The following is a 26,159-nucleotide window of genomic DNA, read 5'->3' on the forward strand; positions in this document are numbered from 1 at the left end:
GGTTCCTCCCCCACTCTGAACTCTAGGGTACAGATGTGGGGACCTGCATGAAAACCTCCTAAGCTTACTTTTACCAGCTTAGGTTAAAACTTCCCCAAGGTACAAATTAATTTTATCCTTTGTCCTTGGAATATCCACTGCCACCACCAAACTCTAACTGGGTTTACTGGGAAACATAGTTTGGACACGTCTTTCCCCCCCAAATCCTCCCAACCTTTGCACCCCACTTCCTGGGAAAGGTTTAGTAAAAATCCTCACCAATTTGCATAGGTGACCACAGACCCAAACCCTTGGATCTGAGAACAATGAAAAAGCATTCAGTTTTCTTACAAGAAGACTTTTAATAGAAATAGAAGTAAATAGAGGTAAAGGAATCACCTCTGTAAAATCAGGATGGTAGATACCTTACAGGGTAATTAGATTCAAAACATAGAGAATCCCTCTAGGCAAAACCTTAAGTTACAAAAAAGACTCACAGACAGAAATAGTCATTCTATTCAGCACAATTCTTTTCTCAGCCATTTAAAGAAATCATAATCTAACACATACCTAGCTAGATTACTTACTAAAAGTTCTAAGACTCCATTCCTGGTCTACCCCGGCAAAAGCAGCATACCGACAGACACAGACCCTTTGTTTCTCTCCCTCCTCCCAGCTTTTGAAAGTATCTTGTCTCCTCATTGGTCATTTTGGTCAGGTGCCAGCGAGGTTACCTTTAGCTTCTTAACCCTTTACACGTGAGAGGATTTTTCCTCTGGCCCGGAGGGATTTTAAAGGGGTTTACCCTTCCCTTTATATTTATGACACCACTTCCTGTACTTTAACTATCCTTATAGTCAGGAAGATTTTCCTAATATCTAACCTAAATCTCCTGGGCTGCAGATTAAGCCATTACTTCTTGTCCCACCTTCAGCAGACATGGACAAGGGTAGATGTGCCTCACTGAATGGGAAAGGCTAGGGGTCAGCCAGAATCTGCATGGGGGAAGCTCCCTAACAATCCCTCCCCGCTCCACAAAAACAAACAAACTGTTCCATCCTTTTCCCACCCATACCCAACAACCCTCCAAGTTCACACCCAGGCTCCTTCTCAGCAATTTACTTCCCTCTCCTTGAGCTACTCCATTACCCCTGACTCCCCCAAGCCTTTGCACTGCTTCTGAGGGGTGTGGGAAATATGGTTCTGTATTGTAGTTTAAATGAATTATTACTCAGAATTCTGTACTAATATGCCTAGTAAGAAATCTATTTGTCAAAAAACATTTCCTGAATGTGTCCCTATGTGGCTCTGTCCCTATACAGCTTTGAACCCCCTCCCCTGTCATCATGTGGCCCTGTGCCTCCACTCCCATTCAGATGTACTTGCTGACAGGTATTTTGAAATAAATGACCGAAAATAATTTAAACTGGTGTGATTATGTTATTTTGACAAAATACACAGAATTTTAAAATACTGTGCAGTAATTTTTGTTACAGAATTTTTTATTTTTTGGTGCAGAATTCCCCCAAGAGCATATTTTACAGGCAGGACTCTTAGAGGATTAGGCCAAGCTTTCCAAGAATGGCCACTAATTTTGGATGGTTTGTTTTTGGGCCTCAGTTTGCAGAGGCAATGAGCACTTATAACTACAGTTAAGTCAATGGAAGCTGTGGATGTTCAGTATATATGAAGAGTCCGGAGCAACGTGTTTCAGGCTGGGTACGGAAGATCAGTGGTTGCTTTTGAAAACTCTGGCAAGCTGCTTACCAATAGTGAATGAGTGGTAAAGGTGGAAACAGAACCTGCTATAACCCCTTGATACCACTGTATCAGAAGAGAAGTGGAAAAATTGAACTGGAAAATGTTTTATTGAATAGGCTGCTTTGCACAGCTGTTACAAAAAGTTACCTGCCCAGGCACAGGCACCGCGTTATACCAACCACATGAAGTTGAGTGACTGAATACAAAATAATGCTTAACACCAAACCTCCTAGGCCGACAGCCAGAAGGACTAATAATTACATAGGCAGGCACATTGGGCACACTGCCACAGCATCCCCTCCCATACAGCATATGGTCAGTTACACACTAAGCCTTAGAATTTTGGCCTAAGTTTCAGGCTCTCGTTTCTCAGGCCCTCAAGTCTTTGCTATGGGTTTTGCAGGTGATATTGTCAGTTGCACAGCAACTCTGCAATAACTTGATCCTGCTTGATTTAGGTCAACAGGAACCTTACCGTTCACTTCATTAGGACCAAGAGAGAGTCTTGGTTACTGATGACTAGACAGAGGATGAACAGATGGGTCCCGTCCAGGCGGGCCTCAAAATGAACATTAAAAGGGGAGTTCTTGAGTGAAACCACTCAGACTTTTCAATTTCAATTTACGCACGGTCCCATTCTTGGACACACTGTCTCCAGACGGCTGCCTTGATCTCTCCCGGAAACTTCTAACCATCCAAGATAAAGTTACCACATACTGTCATACAAGTCATTTTTTAAGATACCACACTCTATTGTGTGCTCAAGTTATGGACTGTTTCTTCTACCAGTGTGTGGTGTTTAGATGCTGCTTGTAATTATTAGAACTGTTAGCACTGGCTGTTGGGAGTCAGGAAACAGGAGGGGGGGGGGAAGTTGAGGTGGCGGAGTGAGAGCTACTGAGGGTGCAGCAGCAGCTTGGAAAAGAGGAGGTTTCCACTTTAAAAATAAAGTTCAAGTCTGTAGTACCTTGCCTGGTTGCTACATTTTGGCGACGAGGATGGATCTTCTGCCTCTGAACCCACCTGCACCCTTTCTGCAAAGCCCAGGTGAGCCTCCAATTGCTTTTACTGCCTGGATCCATATGTTTGAGCCTTATCTGCTTGCAATCACTGCTGCAGAGATTTCTGAAGTAAGAAAGCGTGCTATGATAATCCACTGCCTTGGAGCAGAAGGGCAGTGTATATTTTACACTTTTCTCCTTGCAGATGATAAATATGAGACTACACTCACTACATTAAAGAACTTTTTTGTGCCAAACGTGAATGTAGTAGCTAATCACTACAGATTTCACCAGCGTGAGCAGAAAACAGGGGAGACTATAATGCAGTATATTGTTTCCCTGAGGAGTCTGATTGTAACTTGTGACTTTGGGAATATGGCAGATGAGATGATTAGAGACCAGCTCATTGAGAAAACCACCATGCTTTCTATAAGAGAATGCTTACTTCTAGAACCACAACTTACACTAGAAAAAGCAATAACCATTGGTACTCAGATTGAGTCAGCTACAGCTGAAGCCAAAATAACGAGCATGGATACAGGAGGCACAGTCCAGGCTGTGACTCCTTTGCAGAAAAGTTCACTATCGCTGCAGACAAACGATTACAAGAGGAAAACTAATGGAAAAATCACTGAATCAGCAAATTCAAAATATAGTAAAAGTATGCTTTCGCTGTGGATCCCTACAACACCTTGCAAGCTTCACAGGATGTCCGGCAAAAGTAGCTCAGTGCAATCATTGCAAAAAGATCGGGCATTTTGCTAAAGTATGTCGCAGCAGCCAGTTCAATCAACAGGTGCACGCAGTTACAATACCAGATGTTACTGTGCTGAGCGTGGACAAAATCACTACTGCACATATTCCAGGACAGATAAAGTGCACTGTAAACGTTTCCACCATACCCTCAGGCAAATCACACTCTATTCAGCTAATGTTGGACACTGCCTCAGCAGTATCTATACTACCTGATTCCATCTATTTGCATTACTTTAAAGATGTGCCTCTTACTGAACTCAAACTTCACTTGATGTGCTATTTGAAAAACCATATTCCAGTACACGGCTGCCTGCCAGCAATAGTTACTTTTGGTGATTGCTGTGTAACTGCAGAGTTCTACATTGTCCACAAAGGCATTCCTATCCTTGGCAGAGATTTATTAGCTGCTTTAAATCTCAGGGTAGTTAATGGACAAATTGATCTCCCTCAGCAAAGCACTCTGGCGGTACACACACCAATTTCAGCTGGGACCCAACACCAGGTTGAGGAGAAACTCCGCTGTGCTTATGGGTTTCTGCATAAAGTTAAAATGAGGAATAACGCGATGCCTCTACAACAGAAGTGACGGCGCTTACCGTTTTCAGTCAGGGAAGCTGATTCAGAGGAACTTAGAAAACTTGTTCAAAAGGACATTATTGAAGAGATCGACTCCTTGGAATGGGTTTTACCTGTAGTAGTGACGCAGAAGAAGGGTGGAGGCATTCGCCTTTGGGTGGACTTAAGGGAGCCAAATAAAGCTATTGCGACTGACAGCCATCCTCTTCCTCACATAGAAGTATTTGCAGAACTCCATGGAGTCAAGATGTTTTCTATCTCTTGATTTGCAGACCGCATACTACCAGGTTATGTTGCATATGTTGTATCTTAGGTCGACCCCGCACCGCACCCCACCCCCAGTGTAGACCAGGGCTAAAACTGTAAACCCCCACCATCAGGAGAAAACCATTACCAACTGTGAAATATTAACTTACCAGAAGAGGTGTCATCTCCTGCCCAACAAATGAAGGCCTATAGACACTAGACAAGCCACTGTGGAACATCAGTGGAGAAAAGACTTTCTTAATTGCTCCCCTAACACCCATGAAGTGGAGGAGACATGCTCAAACCCTCATCCCATCAGCTTGAGCTCAGGGGGAAGCAAATAAAATCCCTGTCAAGAAAAATCATCATCACTATACGGCCTAGTATCTGGAGAGGGCAATATTTCTAAGCAAGCGATCTCCAAGCTACTTATTTTGGGTTAGCCCTAAAGGACATACATAGCAGCTATCATCATCTTTTGGAAGCTAAGACTAATTTATTTGTGTGTGTACGTTTTACCTGCTTTAGCCTTTTAAATCACTCTCATTTCTTTTTTCTAGTTAATACATTTTTAGTTAGTTTATTACAGGATTGGCTATAAGCATTTACTCCTGGGGGAATTCTGCACCAAACAATTAAAAATTCTGCACACCATATTTAAAAAGTCTGCATATTTTATTTGCCAATATAATCATGCCACTTTCAATTATTTTGGTAATTTATTTCAAAATACCTGTCAGCAAGTATGGCTATAACAATATGGACAACAAAAAAAGATTCCACCAGGAGTAGAGAGTTAAAGAAACCTCTACAACAACCCAGTACCTGTTTCTGTTATGCTTTTGTTGGGCTCCTCAGTCTGGGTGTATCATACATGCCAGTTGGGTGCATCTCAGGGGGAAATTCTGCCCCTCTGGTCTTTAGTTCATTCTTGTTTTTTCACTCTGCTATATAGAGGTTACCATATAGAGGTTCCCAAATAGAGGATACTGCCAGGGAGGAGAGGCAGAGGGAGCTTTAGGGGGAGTAAGTTGGAGGGGGATGCTGGAAGGGATATTTGAGTGGTGGTGGAGGGGTGTGTGCACGTACTGGGAGGGGGCACATAGGGGGGTAGAGGGGAGTGCACAAAACCTCCTCTGGCCCAAACACTCTCCCCCACTTTCCCCAGAGACGAGCTATGGGGCTAGACATCCAGCCCAGACACCCACACCCCCTTCCACCCAGAGCCAAGCTATGGGGCCGGACACCCGCACCCACAGCTATCCGGGGGAGAAACAGCCCAATGCTGGTCAGACTGGGCTTGTATGAAGTTTCCTGAATACCACCTCCTTTCTTCAGGATGTGCTGGGCAGCTGCCAGGAACCCTCCAGCTCCCACTTCCCTACCCTCCCTCTGTGAGCTGGGGAACTGAGCTCTGCCAAGTCTAGCAGCCCCTAGTGGTGGCCAGCAGCTCTGCAGCACCAATTCTGCAGGGTAAAAAATAAAATTCTTTAATAAAATTTCATTAATTGCGCATAAATTCTGCATTCAGCAGTGGCACAGAATTCCCCCAGGAGTAAAGCATTGTCTTGGGTAAGAGACCAGGGATAAGTGACTGGTCTTATGGGACTGGGAATAACCTGAATATATTTGTGATTTTTGGTGTAAGGGCATCTATCACAAAGGCAGGTCTGCCTGGGTGGCAAGATTGACCGAAGTGCCCAAAGGGAGACTATCTGTGACTCCATGTTAAGGCTGTTATAGTGCTTGAAGAGTTCACACTTGGTTGGTGAAATCTAATTATAGAACATACCACCAGCTTGGGATTTGTGCCTGGTTCCTTGACAGTCTGCCCTGGGACTGGCACTCATGCTTGTGAGCTATTCTAGACAGCTTGACAGCAATACCGGGACATCTCAAGTCAAACCACTATATGCTCAAGACTTGGCACTGACAGCGTATAAGCCAGTGCCTCTAGTTACTCAAAATCTGCCGGTAAAAGGGTCTAGGTTTACAACCAATACCTTATAATCCCAAAGTTAGTGTTCTTGATTTAGGACCCTTTCCCACAAATGTTACTGAAAATACTGCTTACTACCCTGAATAGTTCCAATGAGATTACTCCTATTAAAATCAACAGGACCTCTCTCGCAAGAGTAAGTCCTGTGCTCAGTAGTGTTTGGTGAACTGAGCCTTTAATTTCTTGAAGGGAGAATTGTGTAAATACACTAACAATAAGAACATTTACAGCAGATAAGAACTATTAATTAACTATTAATTAAAGTTAATGCAAAACGTACTGCTAAACTGAGGTGGACAGGTGGTACAATACGTGGGAGTTATTTGCCTCTTCTCTTTCAGAACTGAATTTCTGAATAAATTACATTCACTATATGCAGCCACCCTCTAGGAAGGTAGGGAACAGTAATATCCTCTGTTTAAACACAAGATACTGAGTGACATATTGCACTACTTATTTGGTATTGTTCGGTATCCAAGTAAATATGCTTTTCTGTCACTTTTTCTAGTAATACTAGTAATTGAGAAATACTGAATCACTGGTTTCCAACAGCATCCATGCACACTTTATACTGAGCCTGTTTATAAGGATGTACAGTATTAATCAAAACTGCTATTTCCTAGCTACATACCCTGATTAACTGTAATAATAAATGGGAGCACATCATTTTAAAGATATTTCCCTTTGGTTCTGGCACAACATTTAGTGTCTAAAAAAACAGCTTTTACATAACTTAAGTCCAAAATAAATATTTCCATGACTTCAGTAGTCCAGTATAAAAAGCTTTGTTTAAATAAACATTTCCCTCCAGTGTTTGCAACTTAACTTTCCTGCATAATGCTAGTTAGTGCATGAGAACTGGAAAGGGACATTAACTGAAACAGAATCTGCATGCAAGATGGATGCTGACTAGTTATTGTCCAGACTGAGAGAAATGTAGGTAAACTGCAGAAATAATGAAAACTTAGTTGTGCAATATATGCTTTGTTTTAATTATCTGGGGGCAGCATAGGTAAGGAAGCTTATTTTTAAAAATATCCTTGGCCTTATTAAGATAACTTTGCATTGGCTCAGTACCACAAAGCAGCCGTAAAGCTGTTTTAAATGGCCTGATAAGGAAAGTCTAAGAGGTAAAGAGCAAGTGGAGCTCCCTTTATGCCACTCTTCAATTCTCAGTGTAGGAAATGTTTCTTGGGAAAGGGTGTGGCCAGCACACCTGCTGCTTAGCTGACCCTCAGCTATTTTAATGGCCCCTCAGAGGCTATTCAGTAGTGAGTCAGAAGAGTGACCTAAAGTGGCCCCAGCACCTCCTATAAGCAGCCACCTTTGTCCCATGATCCAAGAAGGCGGGGCGGGGGGCTATTTTTAACTTGACTGCTTCCTTTTAAATTATAGGTAAATAATGGCATTTCAGTATTCAGATATGAATCAATTTAGTCAGAGAGAAGACACTGTTACCACCATTAAGTAAACAAGCCAAAGGAGTTAAGAGCCAAATGACAGACCTCTCAATCTGCTCCCTTTAATGAACCCATATGAGAAAATTCAGCAGCATGGCAATCGTAAATGATTAATCACAATCCACAGTTTCCCCAATTACTGATGTAAAAAGCTTATTGAAAGGAAGGAGCAGTTATGGGGAATATGCATTATTTTTTCTGGAAGGGAACATAAAAGGCAGCCAAGAGTCTAACAATTTTACCTGTAGTAAGGTAAATCCACCCCTTTGGATCTTACACCTACTTGCAATTTTCAAAAATTGTACCTGATTTTAAAAGCATACTGCACAAAAGGAGCTTGATCCTGTGCTCTGTACACCGAAGACTGTCACAGAAGTCATGCGAGTTTTAGGTGTGCAAGCAATATAGTATAGAGCCCAAGATGTTCCATTTAGTTTTTTATGCAAGCATAGAGCATGCTTTTATTTTATAAAACAATAAGTCTTTTATAAGCCATTTGTACAATGGGCTTAAAAAGAAAGCAAAACATTAAAAAAAATGTTATAACGTGCAATGGCTCTATTGGACTTACTATGAACTGTGATTAACTAGTCTTTCTGCATGATAAAAAAGGAATCCACTTCAACTAGTTTTACCCTGCATGCTGTACTAAGTTACTGCCAAACTGAATTACACAAATCTCAGGCACTTGGAGGCTCATGCACATAAGCCTCATTAGACAAAGTGCCCTGATAAACTAAACAAAAGTCCTTTCTTCTAGAATTTAAATATTACAGTAACACTTATGTGGACATTAAAATCACAAGTGCATCAAAAATGGCTGACTCTCAGTCAATAATGAAAAGAAATACAGCAAAAATCTTTACTTGGAATATGCTGCCTTTAATAAGATAGAAACTAAGACTAGGCACATCTATTTGACTTTAAAATAAGTGGAACTGCATTACTATTCCCAGTAACTGTTTATATTACTTGTTTCTGGAACAATACATTAGAGTAATACAAAAAAAAAATCTACTTTACTCACAAATCCCTTCTTACTATAGCCTGGAAGAAGAATGTGAAGAGTACAGAACATATGTCAGTGTGCTAACTGAATTGCATTTGGTTCTCTCAAAGTAAGCAATGCATTCCTCTCAGTTTGCATCTTCCCCTGCTTAAGTCAACACAGAAAACATTTGCATGCTTTTTGTATTGCTGGAAGAACAATCCTAGATTGAACTTCATTCTCATTATCCACACCCGAAATAAGCACTTCACTGTGCCAACCTCTTATTTCAGCATCTGTGAAATAGTAAAGCAACCATAATCCCCAAATTGAAGAATAAGGAGATATCCTCAATCTACTACACCTACTACAACTGGTCTGGGACAAAGCATATGATTTGTTTAGTTTATAAACCACTGCCCCTTTGAAGATACATGCCACTGTACAAAGAAACAGTTAAAGGCACACCATGCTTTATTATGCATGTTCAATATTCACATTCGACTCCCTTTCCACCACCCAACACCATCAGAGGAAGTCTGAAGCATCAGGCATAGAAGCACAATGGATGTCAGCAGAATGAATTCACCAAATAGGTAACTTGACATTTGGCCTTAAATATATTTGAGGGATTTCTTCCTCCCTCCCCTTTCTGATTCATATTCATAGGAACTACATTCACCAGCCTGTCTCAGCCACTTGATGTTGCTAGCAACCACGACAGGAACGAATTAGAAATTTCTGCAGTGGGCAAAAATCATACAATCACTACCGATAATGGGGGTACACAAGGAAACCATTTTGCAACCTTTACTACAGCATTAGGTTGTAGCTAATGCTAGATCACAAATGCTACATTTAGTTTGTATGCTGCTTAACCACGAATTTGCAAACATGGGTGCCCTACAAAACCCACTTCACTGCACACATGAGAGGGTTTGCAAGATGCAGCTAGGGCACTGTTTTTTTCATATTTTGATTAAATCTCTTCCTCCCTCCCCCCCTTCAGTAAATTAAAATAATGCAACTGCTTAAAAGCATATGGAGCGTGCAGCTTTGTTCCCAGTGGTGCACTACAAAGCGCTCCCCTCAGAGAATCCACTCTTCTGTCTCAAAGGCATCACGAAATGCCCCGTACGGACTTGAGCCTCTCAGCCACAAAGCCGCGAGGCGGAGGATTTACCTGGGGTGTCCCCCCCCCCCGCCCAAGCAAGTGGGGCGCTGAGGCTGCCGCATCCAACCCTCCGGGGCTGAGGGGCGGCTGGAGTCACTCACTGTGCCTGCAGGAGGCGGCGGAGGCGATTTGATACTAGTCCCATCGCAGCCCGTGGCAGCGTCCCGGGGAAAGAGCAGCAGAACCGAAGCCTCCCTGAGCGAGCGGGAGACTCAGCACCTGGGCGCTGAACAGCTCCACACAGACCCGCGGGCGGAGCCAGCCTCGGAGCGCGCAGCCTATCGGCGCGCGCCGGGGCCGGCCCCCCTCTCTCCGCGGGCAGCGCTGCCGCCGCCAGAGCCGAGCTCACGGTTTGACTCCGCCGCCGGAGCTGCGGCCCGCGGATTGATTCGGGAACGACCGAGCTCCTTCCTTCTTTCCTTCCCCGTGCTGCTTGCCCAAAGGGAGCCGCCTCGCGTGCTGAGGACTGAGGGAGAAACTACATCTCCCAGCAGCCTCCGCGGCCGCTCCGGCTGGCCTCTGGGACTTGTAGTCCTTTGACTCGGGGACGCTGCGTTCAGGAAGCCATTGGCCAGGCTGCTACGTTCGGCCTGAGTAGGCGGAACAAGGGGGGGGGGGGGGAGGGTCGCTGGGAGAGGCCCTGGGGCCAGGCCTACGTTTCCCAGCATGCCCGTCTGTGAGGCGGGAAGAAGTCTGATCCGCGTGCCCGGGTAACCGCTGGTGTGGTAAATTGGCCGTTGAAGGCAGCCTCGTGCCCGAGGGCAAGCCCGAGCCAGTGGGAACAGGCCAGTGCGACCTCTGCCTGTTGCCGAGAGCCGGACTGCCCAGGCCACGGCGCCCCGCTGCCGGGCGGTGGAGCCCTTCCGTTCACACCGCCCGCCGGTGCCCCAAAACCCACAGAACAAGCTACCTGCAGCGCCAGAGCCGGCTTTCTTCGACGCCTCCCGTGCCTCGTCAGCTCTCCGGCGGCTCGCGGCAGCAGGTGTGTGGTATAAAAGCCCCGCCCAGCTCCTTATGTGGTGCGATAGAGTCTTAGCTTTTACTTGGGGGGGGGGGGGGGGGGGGAACGGAAGTTGTAGTCCTCGGTGTTGCGCAGGAGAGCTGAAAAAACGTGACCCCTCAAGGCTCAGAGGGCAAATAAAACCATGTTGAAAATACAAGGCACGGGTTTGAAGCTGATTGCAGAGGGCTAGTAATACTTCATGGAACCGTAGAACGGGAAGGGCCCTCGAGAGGTCACCTAGTCCCGTCCCCGGCGCTCAAGGCAGGACTAAGTCTTCTCTAGGCCAGTGGTTCTTAACCTTTACTGCAGCCTGCACCCCTTTGGGTCTGCAAATATCTGCTCGCGCCCTTTATCAAAAATCGTTGAAGTAGGTCAGTTCTTTAAACCTAGATATATTTTTGTTTGTATATTACAGTAATCGTTAAAAAACGTATAATGTTCATAAATACATAGGTTTGATGAAACAAAGTAGCTGTCCTTACGTGTCTGTGCTTAATTTGTGTTTTCGATGATTTACCTTCTAAAAAAATCTGGCATGTCTCGCATCCCCAGAAAGGGCATCTCTCATTCCTAGGGGGTGCATGCACCCAGGTTAAGAACCATTGATCTAGACCACCCCTGACAACCCAGTGGGTAACCCAGGAGTTTGTCCAAACTGTTCTTAAAAATTCCCAGTGATGGAGATTCCACAAGCTCCTTAGGCAATTTATTCCAGTGCTTAACCACCCTGACAGTTAGGAAGTTTTTCCTAATGTCCAACCTAAACTGCCCTTGCTGCAATTTAAGCCCATTGCTTCTTGTCCTATCCTCAGAGGTTAAGAAGAACAATTTTTCTCCCTCCTCCTTGTGATAAAATTTTTCAAGTACGTAAAAGGTTGTTATGTCACCTCTCAGTCTTCTCTTCTCCACACTAAACAAACCCAATTTTTTCAGTCTTCCCTCATAGGTCATGTTTTCTAGACCTTTAATCAATTTTCAGTATTAATCAAAATGTTTGTGAAAGTTTCTGCAAACTTAGCTGGAATTTAAAATTTATAACAAGAATTGTTCCAGGCTGAATTTTACTGGTTTGTCGATAAATATCGCTAAATACTGACACTTATACAGTGCTTCCCAGGCCATTCTAAAGCACAGTGAGGATTGTTCTGTAACTGTTTTGCAGTGGGGGAAACCGAGGCAGAGTTGAAATTAGGCATAGAACCCAGTAGTCCTGCCAGACGTACACATTCTACCCATTAGACTGCAAAAGAAAAGAATGGGGGGCTGTGCTTGGTAGTTACAATTTAAGGTCCCTAATTAATTAAAAATTAAATCAAGTTACAGTAGGGATTGAGGCGGGAGAGGCTTGCATTTTTAAAGAAAAGGGTCTTTTTTAAATTTCATAATCACCTAATATTGACCAAAACCAATGGAAATGTACTGAACAACTCATTTATTTCAGCTGTTTGAACCTTAGATTTGGCAAGTTTCAACATGCATGTTACAGCCTTTTTTAGGTGTTAAAAGTAGTTTGTTTTAAATTTAACTTCATTATTTAGAAGAAAGAGGACCTGAAATGTATATGTCAAGTTGCTATGTACTCCCCTGGTAAGGCTATCTAAACTGCCTTATACCCACCTGCCTCTCTTTTCTTTCAGGACCAAAGGAAGCTTTTCCAGAAATAGTACTGAAAATAAACCGAGATGCAGGAAATTATAGGATTAGTGTACTCAAGTAGGCAGCTTGTTTTCTTTATATTTTCCCAGCTGCAGAAACTTCCTTTGGGCCTCATTATCCTCTGCATAGACTACTCTGACACAGAGGGTCAGGAAAGTTTACTATGTTTTCTTCCAGCACATAGGGACCACACTGACTCCCCATCTCTTTTCTCCTCTTTCCAAACTTCTGTCAGGAATGGCTCCAGGAGTCCTGATGGCAGTTTCCCCTGCTAGTACTGGACCAGTAAAGAAGGTGCATCCATGGAGTCAGGCCTTGAGGAGGTGGGTAAGTTAATGTTCACTATACTGTTATATTAGTCCAGCGATTCTCAGACCTGGAGTGCCACATCAGACTAGTCTATACAAACACTTAGTTTGTAGCAAGCTGGGATGTATATGTAGTGCATGGCAGTCTAGTGAAAGATAGTGTCCTTGTGAACCCTGCTGCCTCACACTATGTTCTCCAGTGTGCTTTGATCTGTTTTGAAATGGGAGTAGATGAAGATGCACTAGGGAACTTTTAGAGCATTGCAGCAGGGTCTACGCAGACATGAATTGTGTGGCAGACTAGCTTATACCTGCATACCACCCTACTGCAGCTTGTGTACCATCCGTGGTACACGTACAGCAACCTGTGAACTGTCTCAGTCCATTCCCACCTGACCAGTGTAGGATTATTCCCTAGACTATGTTTTCCAGTGCTTTGTCTGCTCAATTTGTAAAGGACGCATTTAGGCCAGATAATTTTTTGCTTTCTTGAATACACAAGAAAGGGAAAATCTTTTCAGCATTATGAAGTTTTGATAATATGAATTAGGCAAGGTTAGAACAGCATTTACCTTATTGCAACTGAAATAAATGTTAGTATTTTGGGTTGTTGCCGTGATTGTAAGGTAAATGTTCCACTTTTAATCCTGTTTACTGTATGATCTTACATATATTCTCTTGAACCATAGTGAAGAGACAATCAGATACGAGACGATCAGGAAAATAAGCAATTTCTTTCCTATACCTGTTTCTCCTTCCTACCCAGCTCAACCAAGCAACAATAGCAGCATATCTCATGTTCCTCTGTGCTCCTGCCTATAACAATGGAGTGAAACTGCCAAGTTTTGTGTCAGGACCAACTTGCTGATTTTAGAGAATATGCCATAACTGAGACAGAGGCACTGGTGTAATTCTCCCAAAGAGGAATTTAAGAACATAATGGAGCAGGGGTGACAGGAGCACAGGAAAATAACATATTCCCATAAACCTTTCCGGAATTCAGGGCATGAGCTAAATCTCATTAACATCAATGAGAGTCTTTTCATTGACTTCAATGGGTTTTGGATCCAGCCCTTAATCCTCTGGTTTAGGCAACGAAGGCCCATTAGGTCCCTTTCTCAGCTGAAGCTTCTCTGCTGTAGTGGTAGGACTACTCTGCTTTAGAAAGAACAAAAAAACCAGGATACACAAGGAACGTATCCAAAACGTAGGCAACTTAAAGTTCATTCATTCAGCAAGACCGTTCCTATTGTCCTCCAATTAAAGGGCCTGGTGAGAACAGCCATTATATATTACCAGGAGAGACATTGGCTCATCCAGAAACACCTAAACCTCAAACTCCAAAAGTGCTCTGAAATAGCAAGGCGTTGCAAATGCTTTCTGGGCACGGTTATGGAAGAACAAGCATCACTTTAATTCCAGGTTCCAGAAAAAAAATTCCACTAGGAACAGCTTTGAAAATGGAATAAGTTCTGCTCAGGATGAGTATGCAACCATGGGCTTGCATATGGTTTGTTTGAAATTATCATGGTTCAAATCCTTCATTAAAGTGGAATGGCCTTATCAAATCAAATATAAAGTGTGTTTTAAGGTCTCCCATAGGCAATATTCAGGCCTTCAAGGGCCAAGTAACTGAATTTATACATCCTGGCTGCTGCTGACAGCAGCTGGAGTGTATTGTTGCTGACAAAAGTTCCTGCAAGCCAGTTACTCTCCTTTTTCCTTAGCACATGGTTCAGGAAAAGCAGGAAATGAGAAGAACCGATGCCCAATCTTAGTGAGAAGAAATAGCTCCCACCTCTATGCCAGCAGCCCAGCCCTCACCCATCCTCCTGGAGAAGAGAGGAAAGGTATTAGTGTTGTCTATTAAGAGTAATTTAATGTGTTGCTTGTTTTCAACTTGTTATACACCCAAATGCTATGTTGATGGGCATAGAAAACATTAAAATAACCAGGCCAGAAAGTCATTAATCATTCTGTCTAATCACTTCCCAGGTCTGCTGCTTAGCATTTGCTTTTGTTAAATGAAAGAACTGCAGCTGCAGTGACTCATCCTCAGTACCTCCAGTCTCTCAGCCTCAGTCAGTTATAGCCAGAGCAATATTGCACTTGTTATCTTGCAAAACAATAAACTGAGAAACACTGATTGACAACAAATTAGAATATAGGAAGACCCCTTTGTTAGTAGAAGGGGTTACAGTCTATTTGATATCTTAACAGCAAAGTAGACATTGTGCCAAATAATATAGCCAAAAAGGATGTTACATCAGCATGTGGAATGAGAGTCTTATTTGAACTTAATTTTAGTGTTCAGAGGTGCAATATTAACAATATTTGAATATTTAATTCTCCAGAAACTGTAAGTAAGAGTTAATGATCGGAGAGACTGGAGATGTAGTGTGTACTCATACATATAAAGTAAAGCCTCTGTCCAAATGTCATAGGAAACACTGAAAAGATGTAACAGTTTGGATAGTCTAGGTTATATGGGTGCGTATATATAATATATGGAGAGGACATCCACAGGATAAATTGCCAGGCCATGTGAAATATTTATTGTGGGTGAAGAACAGAAAAGATTCAAACGTGGGCTAGCGACAGGGATTTTTTTATGCTTAAAAAGTCATGATTTTAATATTTTACAGTCCTTCTGGGCTAGAAAAAAGAGCTTTATGCCATAAGAAGGAGATAAGATAAGTCACTCTGACCCGGTATTTTATGTTTTAGAATAGAAAATTTTAAGTCTGTTTTAGAACACCGCTTGTATCTGCCTTCAAATAGTCCATTATTTAAGAGTAAACAATTCCTAAAGTTGTTTTAATTTCTGCAGTGTACATAGAATATACAAAATACATGATTGTATGGGGTGATACGAAGATTTTATCAGCACTCAGATGAGGTGACCTGTATAACTTACTCATGCCACTTGTGATTAAAGGCTTTTTCAGCATGTCATTATGTCGCACCAATATGTTCTCCATACACATGTAATAGTGTCTATAGCATAGTTCAGGGAAGAGTGCTAACTACACAGAAAAACTAGGCACAGAATGAAGGAAGCAATTAGTCTTAGAATAGCAAGAAATGTTTTTTTTTAATCAGGGATGACTAAGTCTAGAAGCAACAAGGAGCGAAATGGGTAGAGGGAAGAGCTAGTAGAATTTTGCAAGGAAAGAAGTCAAACAATAGAGCTGGGGGGTGAGATTAGTTTAAAAAGAATCCAGCCTTTCCTTGTAATTCTTGAGGCTAGTAGTAACCCAAGCAGATGATCAGTTTGTTTTAACAGAAAAGGATCGTGGTTGCTGGAAGTGAAGTGGGACGCTACACAATAGGTCTAACTGCTCTTTATTATTTTGAAGCAGTCAGGAAAGCATTTGAAGAAAATGTACCGACATAGCTGAATGAAAATAGCAAAAAAAAAAAAATACACTGTACACTGTTTCTGGAAATAAACATTGAGACTACTGCCTTTTAGGACCCTATTTGGTCACTGCTATGTAGGCAAAGATCCCATTGGCTTCAGTGGGAGCTTTGCTTGCATGAAGGTGGCAAGATTGTGACCTTATGGATGGCTCCTTTGAACTGCAATTTGAATTTTTTGTACACCTTCACAATATTAATATCCACTGGAAGGGAACTGCCTCCAGCTCCAGTAGCTAAAATGCAACATTCTCAAGCCTCTGTTAAACTCACTTAGGGCATGTGTGAAGAATGAAAGGTTCTGGTCTGAGATTAGATAGGTAGTGGAAAGAAATCTGATGTTGTAGAGAGGTCACCTAGGCCTCATTTACTGAGAGACAACTATCCTAGGGACTAAAGGAAAGAGGATTACTAATGTTTACAGTCTGTCCTGGTGACAGTAAGGAAGTGATGGGGGCTAAGATCTTCCACTATTTGATGAATGAATATATCTAAAAATATTAGGAGAGTAAAAGTGACTGCGGGAGTTAAACTAATGACCAAATGCAGACCTGGGTTAAGCTGGTCTGAATTTACTCATTTACCTCTAGTCTGAATGTAGCCCCACAGTTCCACAGGGTGGGTTGCCTGTGATGTGAAGTATTATGGCATTCTTTAAAAGAAGCTTAGCTGTTAGAATTTCAAGTTGTAGTAGGAGCGGGGAGTTTATTCTGCGATGGTGTTCCATCCGAAGACAATACACAAGCCAGTATCATAAGATAATTGCTTGTTACTTGATCTTGGAAAGGAAAATGGTTAGTTTAACTACTATATGTGTACATTTAGAGATTGGGAATATAGAGTTCTTATCACATTTGAAGGAACTGTTAGAGAACTGAAGGTTAGTAGGTTTGCAGTGGACAGAGCCTCTTGAGATATCTTCCAGTAAGTGCCAGCTTGCTGAAGCAAACAATCAGCAAATAGCAGTCAGCTAGTATTTGGGCCCCTATCCAGTGCTAGGTCTAGATCTCTGGATCTTCTCTTGATCCATTTTAGATAATATAGTTTTGTGTACTGTGTCACTTTTTTAGCCTTTTCAGATGGTCCAGATCTGTCAGATCTCAGCTTTTACTGGCATAATGACACCTACGAGATTCTGTAAACCAGCTTCAGAAGGCAACTTTTTGAAAATAATTTCTTGCTGCTCCTCTAGATTAACTGTTGTGAAAGAATAGCCTTGTGTGTTGATTTCTAAAAGTCTGGTAAATCTGGACCCATATATCATGTTTTGTAGCAGATATGCACCATTTGAACAGCAATCCCTTTAAAAGAGAGTTTGTGTCAGCTGTCTAAATACGCGCAAAATAAAGTTGACAAACCTAGCCACTCTACATTACTGGTAGTTGCATAACAGTGGGATAGCAATAGGCTCTGAATTCAGCATATCCGTTAAAAATTTAGGGTTTATACTGCACAGAGCCATTACTCCTTATAATGTTGATTGTGATGATGCTGTAACTTTCTAAATCAACTGTTGGACCACTTATTTTGGAGGGGAATAACCATAGATTAGGGAACTAAGGCATCTAATGCTTGGCAGTTAGTTTTCATGCTCCGTATTTGTGGTGCACATTTAGCTTGGGCCAAGTTGTAATTTGCAGAAGGAACTTTATTTTTTACTGTTATGGTTCAGAATTCAAGCTTCTTTCATAATTTTTCATGCTGAAAGCTTATGATAGCTTTAATTCAGCAAAATTTTTGACACAGACAGACTGCTTCAATTGCAGAGTATAAGAGAACAAACCAGAAGTTTTCTGCATTGTTACTGGATACGCCTGGGGTCTGTGGCAGCTTTCTTTGGTCCAGCACAGGCAATTGCATTTTAATCACTCTTTTATACTTTAAAGCACAGTCTTGGTTATCACAAATCAATATTTTAATAGAACATCATGTTAGTACAAAATATAAACAAATTAAGTGTCCTCATTTAAAAACTGCATAAAGAATAAGTCGTGAGTTAGAAGTAGCATCTTTTAAAAAAAATTTGAGATACTTTTCTCCCAAACACACCCCTTCACTCTGTCCCAATTTCTATTCATGAATTTAAGATGGAAGTAAACTCTAGTGGTATTTTAGCTGGTTGCCACTACAATATAAAGCCAGCACGCTTAGCCATAACACTTTTTTAGAGACAGAGTGTCAAACTAATTGTTTTGGAGAAATTCCAGGTCAATTCCTTTCTACCAGGTTTTGTAATCCCTCAGTATATTTGTTTTAACTCTTTCAAGACAATGCCTTGATCATTTGGTTTATAAAAATAGACTATTTTCATTTTCTATTCTCTGTTGACTACTGTCTTCTCAAAATAAAATCCAGTCTGTAAAATAGGTTCTGAAGATTTCTGGACATTTGGGGTTTTTTTTAGACTATTCTCCATATTAAATTATAATAATATTTTTTACTTTATTCCATGGCAGCTAACTGCTTTTTATACATTAAGGACCAATTCTGCAAATAGAGGATAAACTTAATTCATATGAGTAATACCACTAATTTCAATAAAACTACTCATATGACTAAGGGTATTCAATGCTTCTTTGTTTGCTGGATTGGGCTTTTAGGGTCAAAACCTACAAATTTATTATTATTTAATTTACACTAGTGCCTAGAAGCACCAATCAAGATCAGGGCCTCGTTGTGCTAGGCACTGAACTAACACCTAGTAAGAGATGATTACTGTACCAAAGAGTTTACAATCTATTTAGAGAGAGACTATACAATCTATACAAGAGCGACAAAGAGTGGGAGGGTATACAGAGGCACAGAGAGGTGCCCTAAGTCACAGAAATGTCAGGGGCAGAACTGGCATAAACCCAGGATACCTGAATCACAGTTCCATACCCTATCCACTAAAACACAATGCCTCTCTTCTTTTTTTTTGGCCTCTTATTCAGGAAGGATTCCCATTGTAGAATCATGACCTTAAAAAACAACATATGGCATAAAGCCACCCACTGTGGCTAGGTGAAGGGGAGAAACTGTTTACTCAGGAATGAAATTAAAGAGGAAACTGAAAAAACGTCAGACTGAGGCTAAATAAAATAATCCTGTGTCATGCTCCAAAACTTTCTAAACTCAAACTGCCGTGAAACTCCCAAGAGGAGTGATGAGGACATAAACTAGAAAGCCCTAAGGCTGGTCCTGCAATTTTTAACCATATGATTGACAGTGAGAGCCTCGGTGATGGTTTGAACTGCTATGAAAAAGTATAGAGTCAGACAGACCGTCAAATAGCCATGCTTCAGATCATTCAGAGCATTAGAGTCCCCACCAGACCTATGAATTGTACCCAGAAGCAAATAAGAAGTCAGTGCAAAATGTGTTACGTGCTCACTGCATAGGTGCCGACTCCATGGGTGCTCCGGGGCTGGAGCACCCATGGAAGAAAATAGTGGGTGCTTAGCACCCACCGGCAGCCCCACCCCGGTCAGCCCCCTCCCGCCCCCCAGCACCTCCCACCCACTGGCGGGCCTGGTTGGTCAACAACTTCTCCTCCCTCCCAGTGCCTCCCACCCACCGTGATTCAGCGGCATGCAGGAGGCGTGCATGGGGGAGGGGAGGATTGAGGGTGGAGCACAGTTGGGAGGGGGCGGGAAGAGATGGGGCAGGGGCAGGAAGAGGCGGGGTGGGAGTTTGGGGGAAGAGGTGGGGTGGGGGTGGGGCTGGGGACAGGCTGGTGATCGAGCACCCCCCAGCAACTCAGAAAGACCCAACCTCTGGCTTATAGCATTATACCCCACACAGTGCACAGTCCAGCTGCCCTGTCCTATGCTGCATTTATCTAAAAAGTCTCATGACCTTTGAGGTGTCTATATTAGGCCAGAATGGTTGCAGTCTCTAGGCCAGCCATAGATACTTGCTGTTATCTGAGAATCAGGAGCAGCAGTGAGTTTGATAAGACCCCTAGTCTGTGAACTATTTTGATGAAAGATAAGTGTATGCTCTTAATAGATGCTGCAAGCACCATTTCCACCCATGCTTTTAACTGTCAATGAGCATCACCTAAATCAGAATCTTTGTACAGATAAGTAGTTCTAAAGACTTCTGTGTATGAGAGCATCTTATATTTTAGATCAGATGATTGATTCAAGAAGTGGGCACATTGGAGGGGGATGTGGAGGGATTGCATAGCACAGGAATCCCAGGAGTGTTTCTGGCTGACAACCAAAATTTCTTGGTGGGGGCACATGCTACAGCTACCTTTTTACTGGTTCCAATGTTTACTCCACTTATGGTGGGTGAGCCATGCTGATCCTGTGTCATCATGCTCCTCGCCCTACCCTCCTTTGGGAGTCTAGTACAAACGTTATAAAAACAAGCAGACCCTTCTTCACTCCATTTTTCTTCTCAAATAACCTTTTAGGCTTTCTTTTTACATGATACAGAAGCAAAAAGGGCACATATCTGGTGTATTAAGATATAATTTGCAGGTAACCTTTTAACATTGTATTTTACTATGCTAGTTACCAGAGTTGTAAGTTGTCCTGATTTCTCCTTGCTGTTTTTGAGTGATGCCCCCTTGTGTAATTTGATCCTCTAAACCAGTGGTTTTCAACGTTTTTTCATTTGTGGGCCCCTAAAATATTTTGAATGGAAGTGCGGACTCCTTTGGAAATCTTAGACATAGTCTGCGGACCCCTAGGGATACATGGACCACAGATAGAAAACCACTGCACTAAAATGTCTGTCCTTTCATGATATTGCTTGCTTTGCTCACCAGTTAATCCGATTTTAAATTAATGTTGACTGCTGCAAACTGGACACCACCAGATTTTTGGCCGTGCTCTTCTGATTTAACCTTCATTGTGTTTTGAGGAAGCTGTTCCTTTTGTGGGTGCAGAAAGCCATTGCTATTGTAAGATGGTGTAACACCCTGAAGTAGGGTCTCTTGAAGGCTAAATAAGTCATCTTAATTAACTTCCCTTGCTTTTTGACATTTGAGTTTTACTAGCTTTCACAAAATGAAGGGTCTGCAAGGCTTCCATTGGAGCATGAGAAAATAAAATTAAGAGGTGATTTCCCAGAAAGCCTATGAAGTGCTGGAGAAGCACTTTTGACTTTAAAGCCTTCTAAACCACACCCAGTTTTTTGGAATGAGTTTGGTAATGGGGGAGCCTGCATAAGTGGCTCTGTCACTTGGGTATGTACTATCATAATTTCTGGAAATGTATGTGACTTTAGAAAACATGGAAAATACAGCTACACAAAGATGTAAAGTGTCTTTACAGATTTAAGTATCACTATATATAGCATAAGGTGTGAGGTTTGGGTTGCTTGTTTACTTTTTTTAATCTGTTTAGAATTATCTGTTCTTGTTGCTTTGTTGAACAATATGGGTTTGTGAGCTTCAAGGTTGTTACTTTAAAAATAAACTTTTTTGAACTATTAGAGATGTTAAAATGGACGTCAAATGAATGCATTTCATTGCCAACCATCAGTAAAAAGCTCCCTGTTCTGAAATACATTACCAGCTTCTGTCTGTGCTATGTTTTAAAAATACCCTTGTAGGTAATGACCTGGACCACAGGTTACCCACAAAAAACTCAGAGTAAGAACACTCTTTAAAAAGAAAAAAGTGGATCAGCAAATCCATTTCAAAAAAATCCTTATGAAACTGCTCTTTCAACAATGTGGTTAACAAGCCAAGACTTGACTCAAAGTATTTTTTATTTTATTTATTTATTTTGCCAAACATCTTATATGGCTTAAAATGATCTAAAACAACACATCCTAGAGAGTCCAAGGTAATGTTTTATAACTTACCCTGAGTTTTCAAAGTTTTCCAGCTAAGTAAAGGACAAGTTTTAAAGATTTCACATATGGCACAGGCCCTTTTATTGTCAGGTACATGAGCATGATACGAAGGGCTGGTGAGCCCTGGAGAATGTTTTGCTTTTGGACAGAAACAGTCAGATGTAAAATATTAGATTTAGTGTGCGCTGGTTTTGAGCACAACTAATGAACTGATACCTTCTTCCATGATTGTAAGACATACACAGGTGCATAGATATGGTGGGATAATGCTATTTTGGCTATCTTCCTAGCTTCCAAATAGGCTTAGGTGCATTGGATTTCTTGTTCTCTTGGCACCAGACACACTATATGGGGTTGGGGAAGGAAAAGGGGGTAAGTGATGTAACCCTAAATCTTAAAGTCTTATTTAACACACAGAACAGTCCAAACAGAGGTCATAAGTGGGATCCTATGGAACAGCCAGATATTTAAAATGAAGTAGGAGAGTGCAGGCATAAACTTAATTGTAAGAAGAATCTGAAAACCATATCATCAGATAAAGAATGCTTAGAACTGCAGAAACATGTTGAGAGAATTTGGTACCATCCAAGGCCCTTGCATCAGGGATAAACGGTTAATGTATCATATGGAGAGTCTTGTCTGTCAGAGGAGAGTGTAGTCATGTCTTAACAGCATGAGAAAAGCATGATCTAACATCTTGGCATCTACATGTAAAAATGTCTGTTTTAATCCATTTGATCCCTAAACTGCAAATAGGGTTGTTTGGCAATATGCTGTACGTGAGTCACCTAGCCCAACTCCCGACTGAAGAGCGCACACAGATTTCTTACAGAGCTAACAGGGAGACAACGTTGGTGCTAACAATAAAGATGTCATTGGGAGATGTCTTAACTTTATGTTTGCTTATAATTTTGAAACTTAAGACAACTCTGACTTTATCTCACAAGCTTGTCCAGCTTACCCAATCAATAGAATGGATAAATAAACCTGTGTGTGATCTACACAGCAGTAGCAGCTCAAAGTAAAACAGTGAAAAATAAATCCCACTGACAGCGCTACATAAACACACAAACGTGGGCCCTATAATGGAGCATTGAGGAGACATCACAGCATATCTATACCCATCTCTCTATGAAAGGAGATGATAGGATTACATAGTCAAATTTTTAAATATATTATACTGAGAAGTTTCTGTTCTACTTGTAACCCTAAAAAAATAAACAAAAGTATGATTGGTAACTAGTTGTGAGGAGCTGAATGATTCCTGGGATAAAGGGTAGAAGATTTACATTTTGGGACACTTACAAATAGAAATGTTATTTATCCACTTCCAAATGTTAACAGGCTCTTCTAGTGCTAAAACCAACCAGAACTTTAAATCTGGATGCCTAATGTAAAGCTCCTAAATCTGCCTAAATAAAAGTGGCAGATTTTCAGAGGTGCTGAGCACCTGGCCCTAGATCCTTAATGGTATGTTGGTGCCTAAGTAGCTTTGAGGATCTGAGCCCTGGAGCTCACAATGACTGGAGTGTTTTTTATAGGCATTTGGTGCCTTGGAAAACCACTACTATTTAGATGCCTAACCATGGGATTGGGCCTAAATTTTCAAAAGTGACTAGTGGTTTTTGAATATAGAATTGTTTCGGAGCCCAATTTGATGCCCTAAAGGTGCCTGATTCTCAGAGTCCAGAGTCCAAGTTCAGAGCAAACATTCTCAAAATTATAAAGCAAAACTTACATATTTTCTTATAGCATGGAATACCGACATCACAAGTGAGATAAATGCATGCAGCAATTTACAGGCATTTCATAGATGCTGAATACATCTCTTTAAAAATCAGGTCTCTTTAAGATGTCAGGATGGACATCTAAAATCACTATCACTTTTTTTAAAAAAAGTAGCTCTAGGAGCCCTACTTCAGCACCCAGCAGCAGCCTCCCGATCAGCTGCTCCTCCTTCCCCCCAGTGCCTCCCATCTGCTGGTGGGCCTGCTCGATCAGCTCCCCACCCCCTCCAAGTGCCTCCTGCCCACCACGATCAGCTGTTCAGAGAAATGGTCGCTTACACTGAAAGTTACACCATGTGCAAGTTGCTTCCAGTCCCAGGAGACCAGTCACTTCCCCCAGATCAATTGGTACCCTAGATCTTACACCAAAGACAGTAGCCAATCCTGTAATAAACTATCTAAAGATTTTTTTTAACTATTCAGTTCAAAGGTCTGGTCTACACTGCAGAGTTAGGTTGATGTAAGGTAGCTCACACTGAACTAATTATGTCAGTGTCTACACTACAGCCTTGTGCCCTACTACACAGACATCTAACTCCACTTCCACAAAAGGCATAGGGCTTGTGTCAGTGTTGTTTGGGCAATGCATTACTTACTTTGGCTGACGGCTGTTATTTTTCTCAATTTCACAGCTCCTCTGCGGAGCTGTGAAGTTGACAAATAAGGCTGGTAGGTTCCCTGCTGTGACCCCAGCTCATAGCTGGGGCTGTCACCGTGGGGGGGGGGGTCCAGCTGTGAGCCTGGCTACTGCCTGGGTTCTCAGCTCCCTACTCCGGGCTCCCTGCCAGGAACCCAGTTGTTTCTGGGGCTCCCGGCAGGGAGCTCCATGTCTGGATCCCCCCACACTGCCCCTCTGAAGTCGGTGGAAGTGTTCCTGTTGAGGATGCACACCACTGACAGAAGGAGAATAGTATGGACGTGAAAAACCACAGTAATTATTGTGGTGGCTTTAAGTCGACTTAACATAGGTCAACTTAATTTTGTAGTATAAACATGCCCAAAGTGTGTCTCAGGGTGGACCTAGGAGGCAGCCCCTGGGGTTTTCTGGCTTCAGTTTGGTGGCTCTGGCCCTGTGAGAGTTCAAACAGCGAAGAGATGGAAAATTTTCCTGTGACTGTTTTGGTTCCTTCATTCAGCTTCCAAGTCCATAGGATGAGCTTCCTTGCACATAGCATTTCCAAGATATGATAGGGCCATTAACCAATCCTTTTTATTGTGATGTTCCTTGATGACCCACCTGATTTTGATAGTCCTTATGGATTGCGGGGGGAGGGACGATTCCCATGGTTGGATTCACAAGTTCAGAGCAAACATTCTCAAAATTATAAAGCAAAACTTACATATTTTCTTATAGCATGGAATACCGACATCACAAGTGAGATAAATGCATGCAGCAATTTACAGGCATTTCATAGATGCTAAATACATTCTTATAAGACTAATATCTGTTTTGAACAAAACTAACATACAGGTGAACTGGTCTAATCTCCAGCTATGAATTTATCAGTTCTCAGCTAATGCCTGCAGCTTTGGCAAGAGCTGGCATCTGGCAGCATCACACCCAGATTTTAAAATATTGGCTTGAAACTATAGCCAGAACTTCTCAGGGATCAAAGTAGATTAATATGCATACATTGACATTTAGTAATGTTAACAAGAACAGTATTAGTCAAAATGTGCTATAATTTATCTGCTTGGATCTTGCCTGCTATTCTTAGAAAAAATGTTTGCGTAATGTACAGGCTGTGATCCGTTTATGGGAGTGCAATTTTCTTAAGTATTCAGGTAATTCTCATTCCCCGAGACAAAATGACTCCAACTTTCTTTTGAAAGTTTAAAAAAAACTCTAAACAATTACAATTAATACTAAAGATTTATAGGCTCAGCCTGTCAGCTTTATTCTTGTGAGCAGACAGTCTATTCAAATTTACAGGAATAATAAAACAAAATTATGTGTTGTTTTCTTACTCCTGCCTAATTCACTTAATGTTAATAAAGTCCTGTTGCAGCCTAACAAGCAGAGTTCTTGTGAATCAAAATACCCTGTTTCTTCACAAGAACAGAGCAGACAAGGTAAACATGGACACTGCAACATACATATACACGCTTGCAATACAAAACTGGCAGATCTAATTTTTGGCCTACAAGCCTTGGCAGTGCCCCTTGAATCTGATACTAAACTCCGAAGAAGAATATTGATTGTACAGGGCTCTCAAGAAGCAGCAGCCTCCAATTTCCACATTAGCACTAAG

The 26,159-nt window shown here is 41.9% G+C and overlaps 1 protein-coding gene and 1 long non-coding RNA gene across 5 annotated transcripts in view; one reads left to right on the top strand and one right to left on the bottom strand.

Annotated features, from left to right (window-relative positions):
- SMPD3 (sphingomyelin phosphodiesterase 3) overlaps positions 1 to 11,030 on the bottom strand; it is a 248,517-nt gene extending 237,487 nt beyond the window's left edge. The window contains exon 1 of one of the 3 annotated variants that reach the window (XM_043526543.1): positions 10,851 to 11,030. The gene's annotated coding sequence lies outside the window, so the exon portion shown is untranslated. Of the gene's footprint in view, positions 1 to 9,949; positions 10,343 to 10,850 lie in introns of those variants that run through there. The other 2 variants (XM_007053979.4, XM_043526542.1) reach the window with 2 other exon arrangements.
- The window catches only part of LOC119563697, a 114,056-nt gene continuing 98,187 nt past the window's right edge, over positions 10,291 to 26,159 (top strand). The window contains exons 1-3 of one of the 2 annotated variants that reach the window (XR_006285300.1): positions 10,291 to 10,959; positions 12,835 to 12,926; positions 14,635 to 14,757. This is a non-coding gene — a long non-coding RNA (uncharacterized LOC119563697). The remainder of the gene's footprint in view (positions 10,960 to 12,834; positions 12,927 to 14,634; positions 14,758 to 26,159) is intronic. The other variant, XR_006285299.1, reaches the window with a different exon arrangement.

The sequence above is a fragment of the Chelonia mydas genome, chromosome 12 (assembly GCF_015237465.2).
Source record: "Chelonia mydas isolate rCheMyd1 chromosome 12, rCheMyd1.pri.v2, whole genome shotgun sequence".
Taxonomy (NCBI): Eukaryota; Metazoa; Chordata; order Testudines; family Cheloniidae; genus Chelonia; species Chelonia mydas.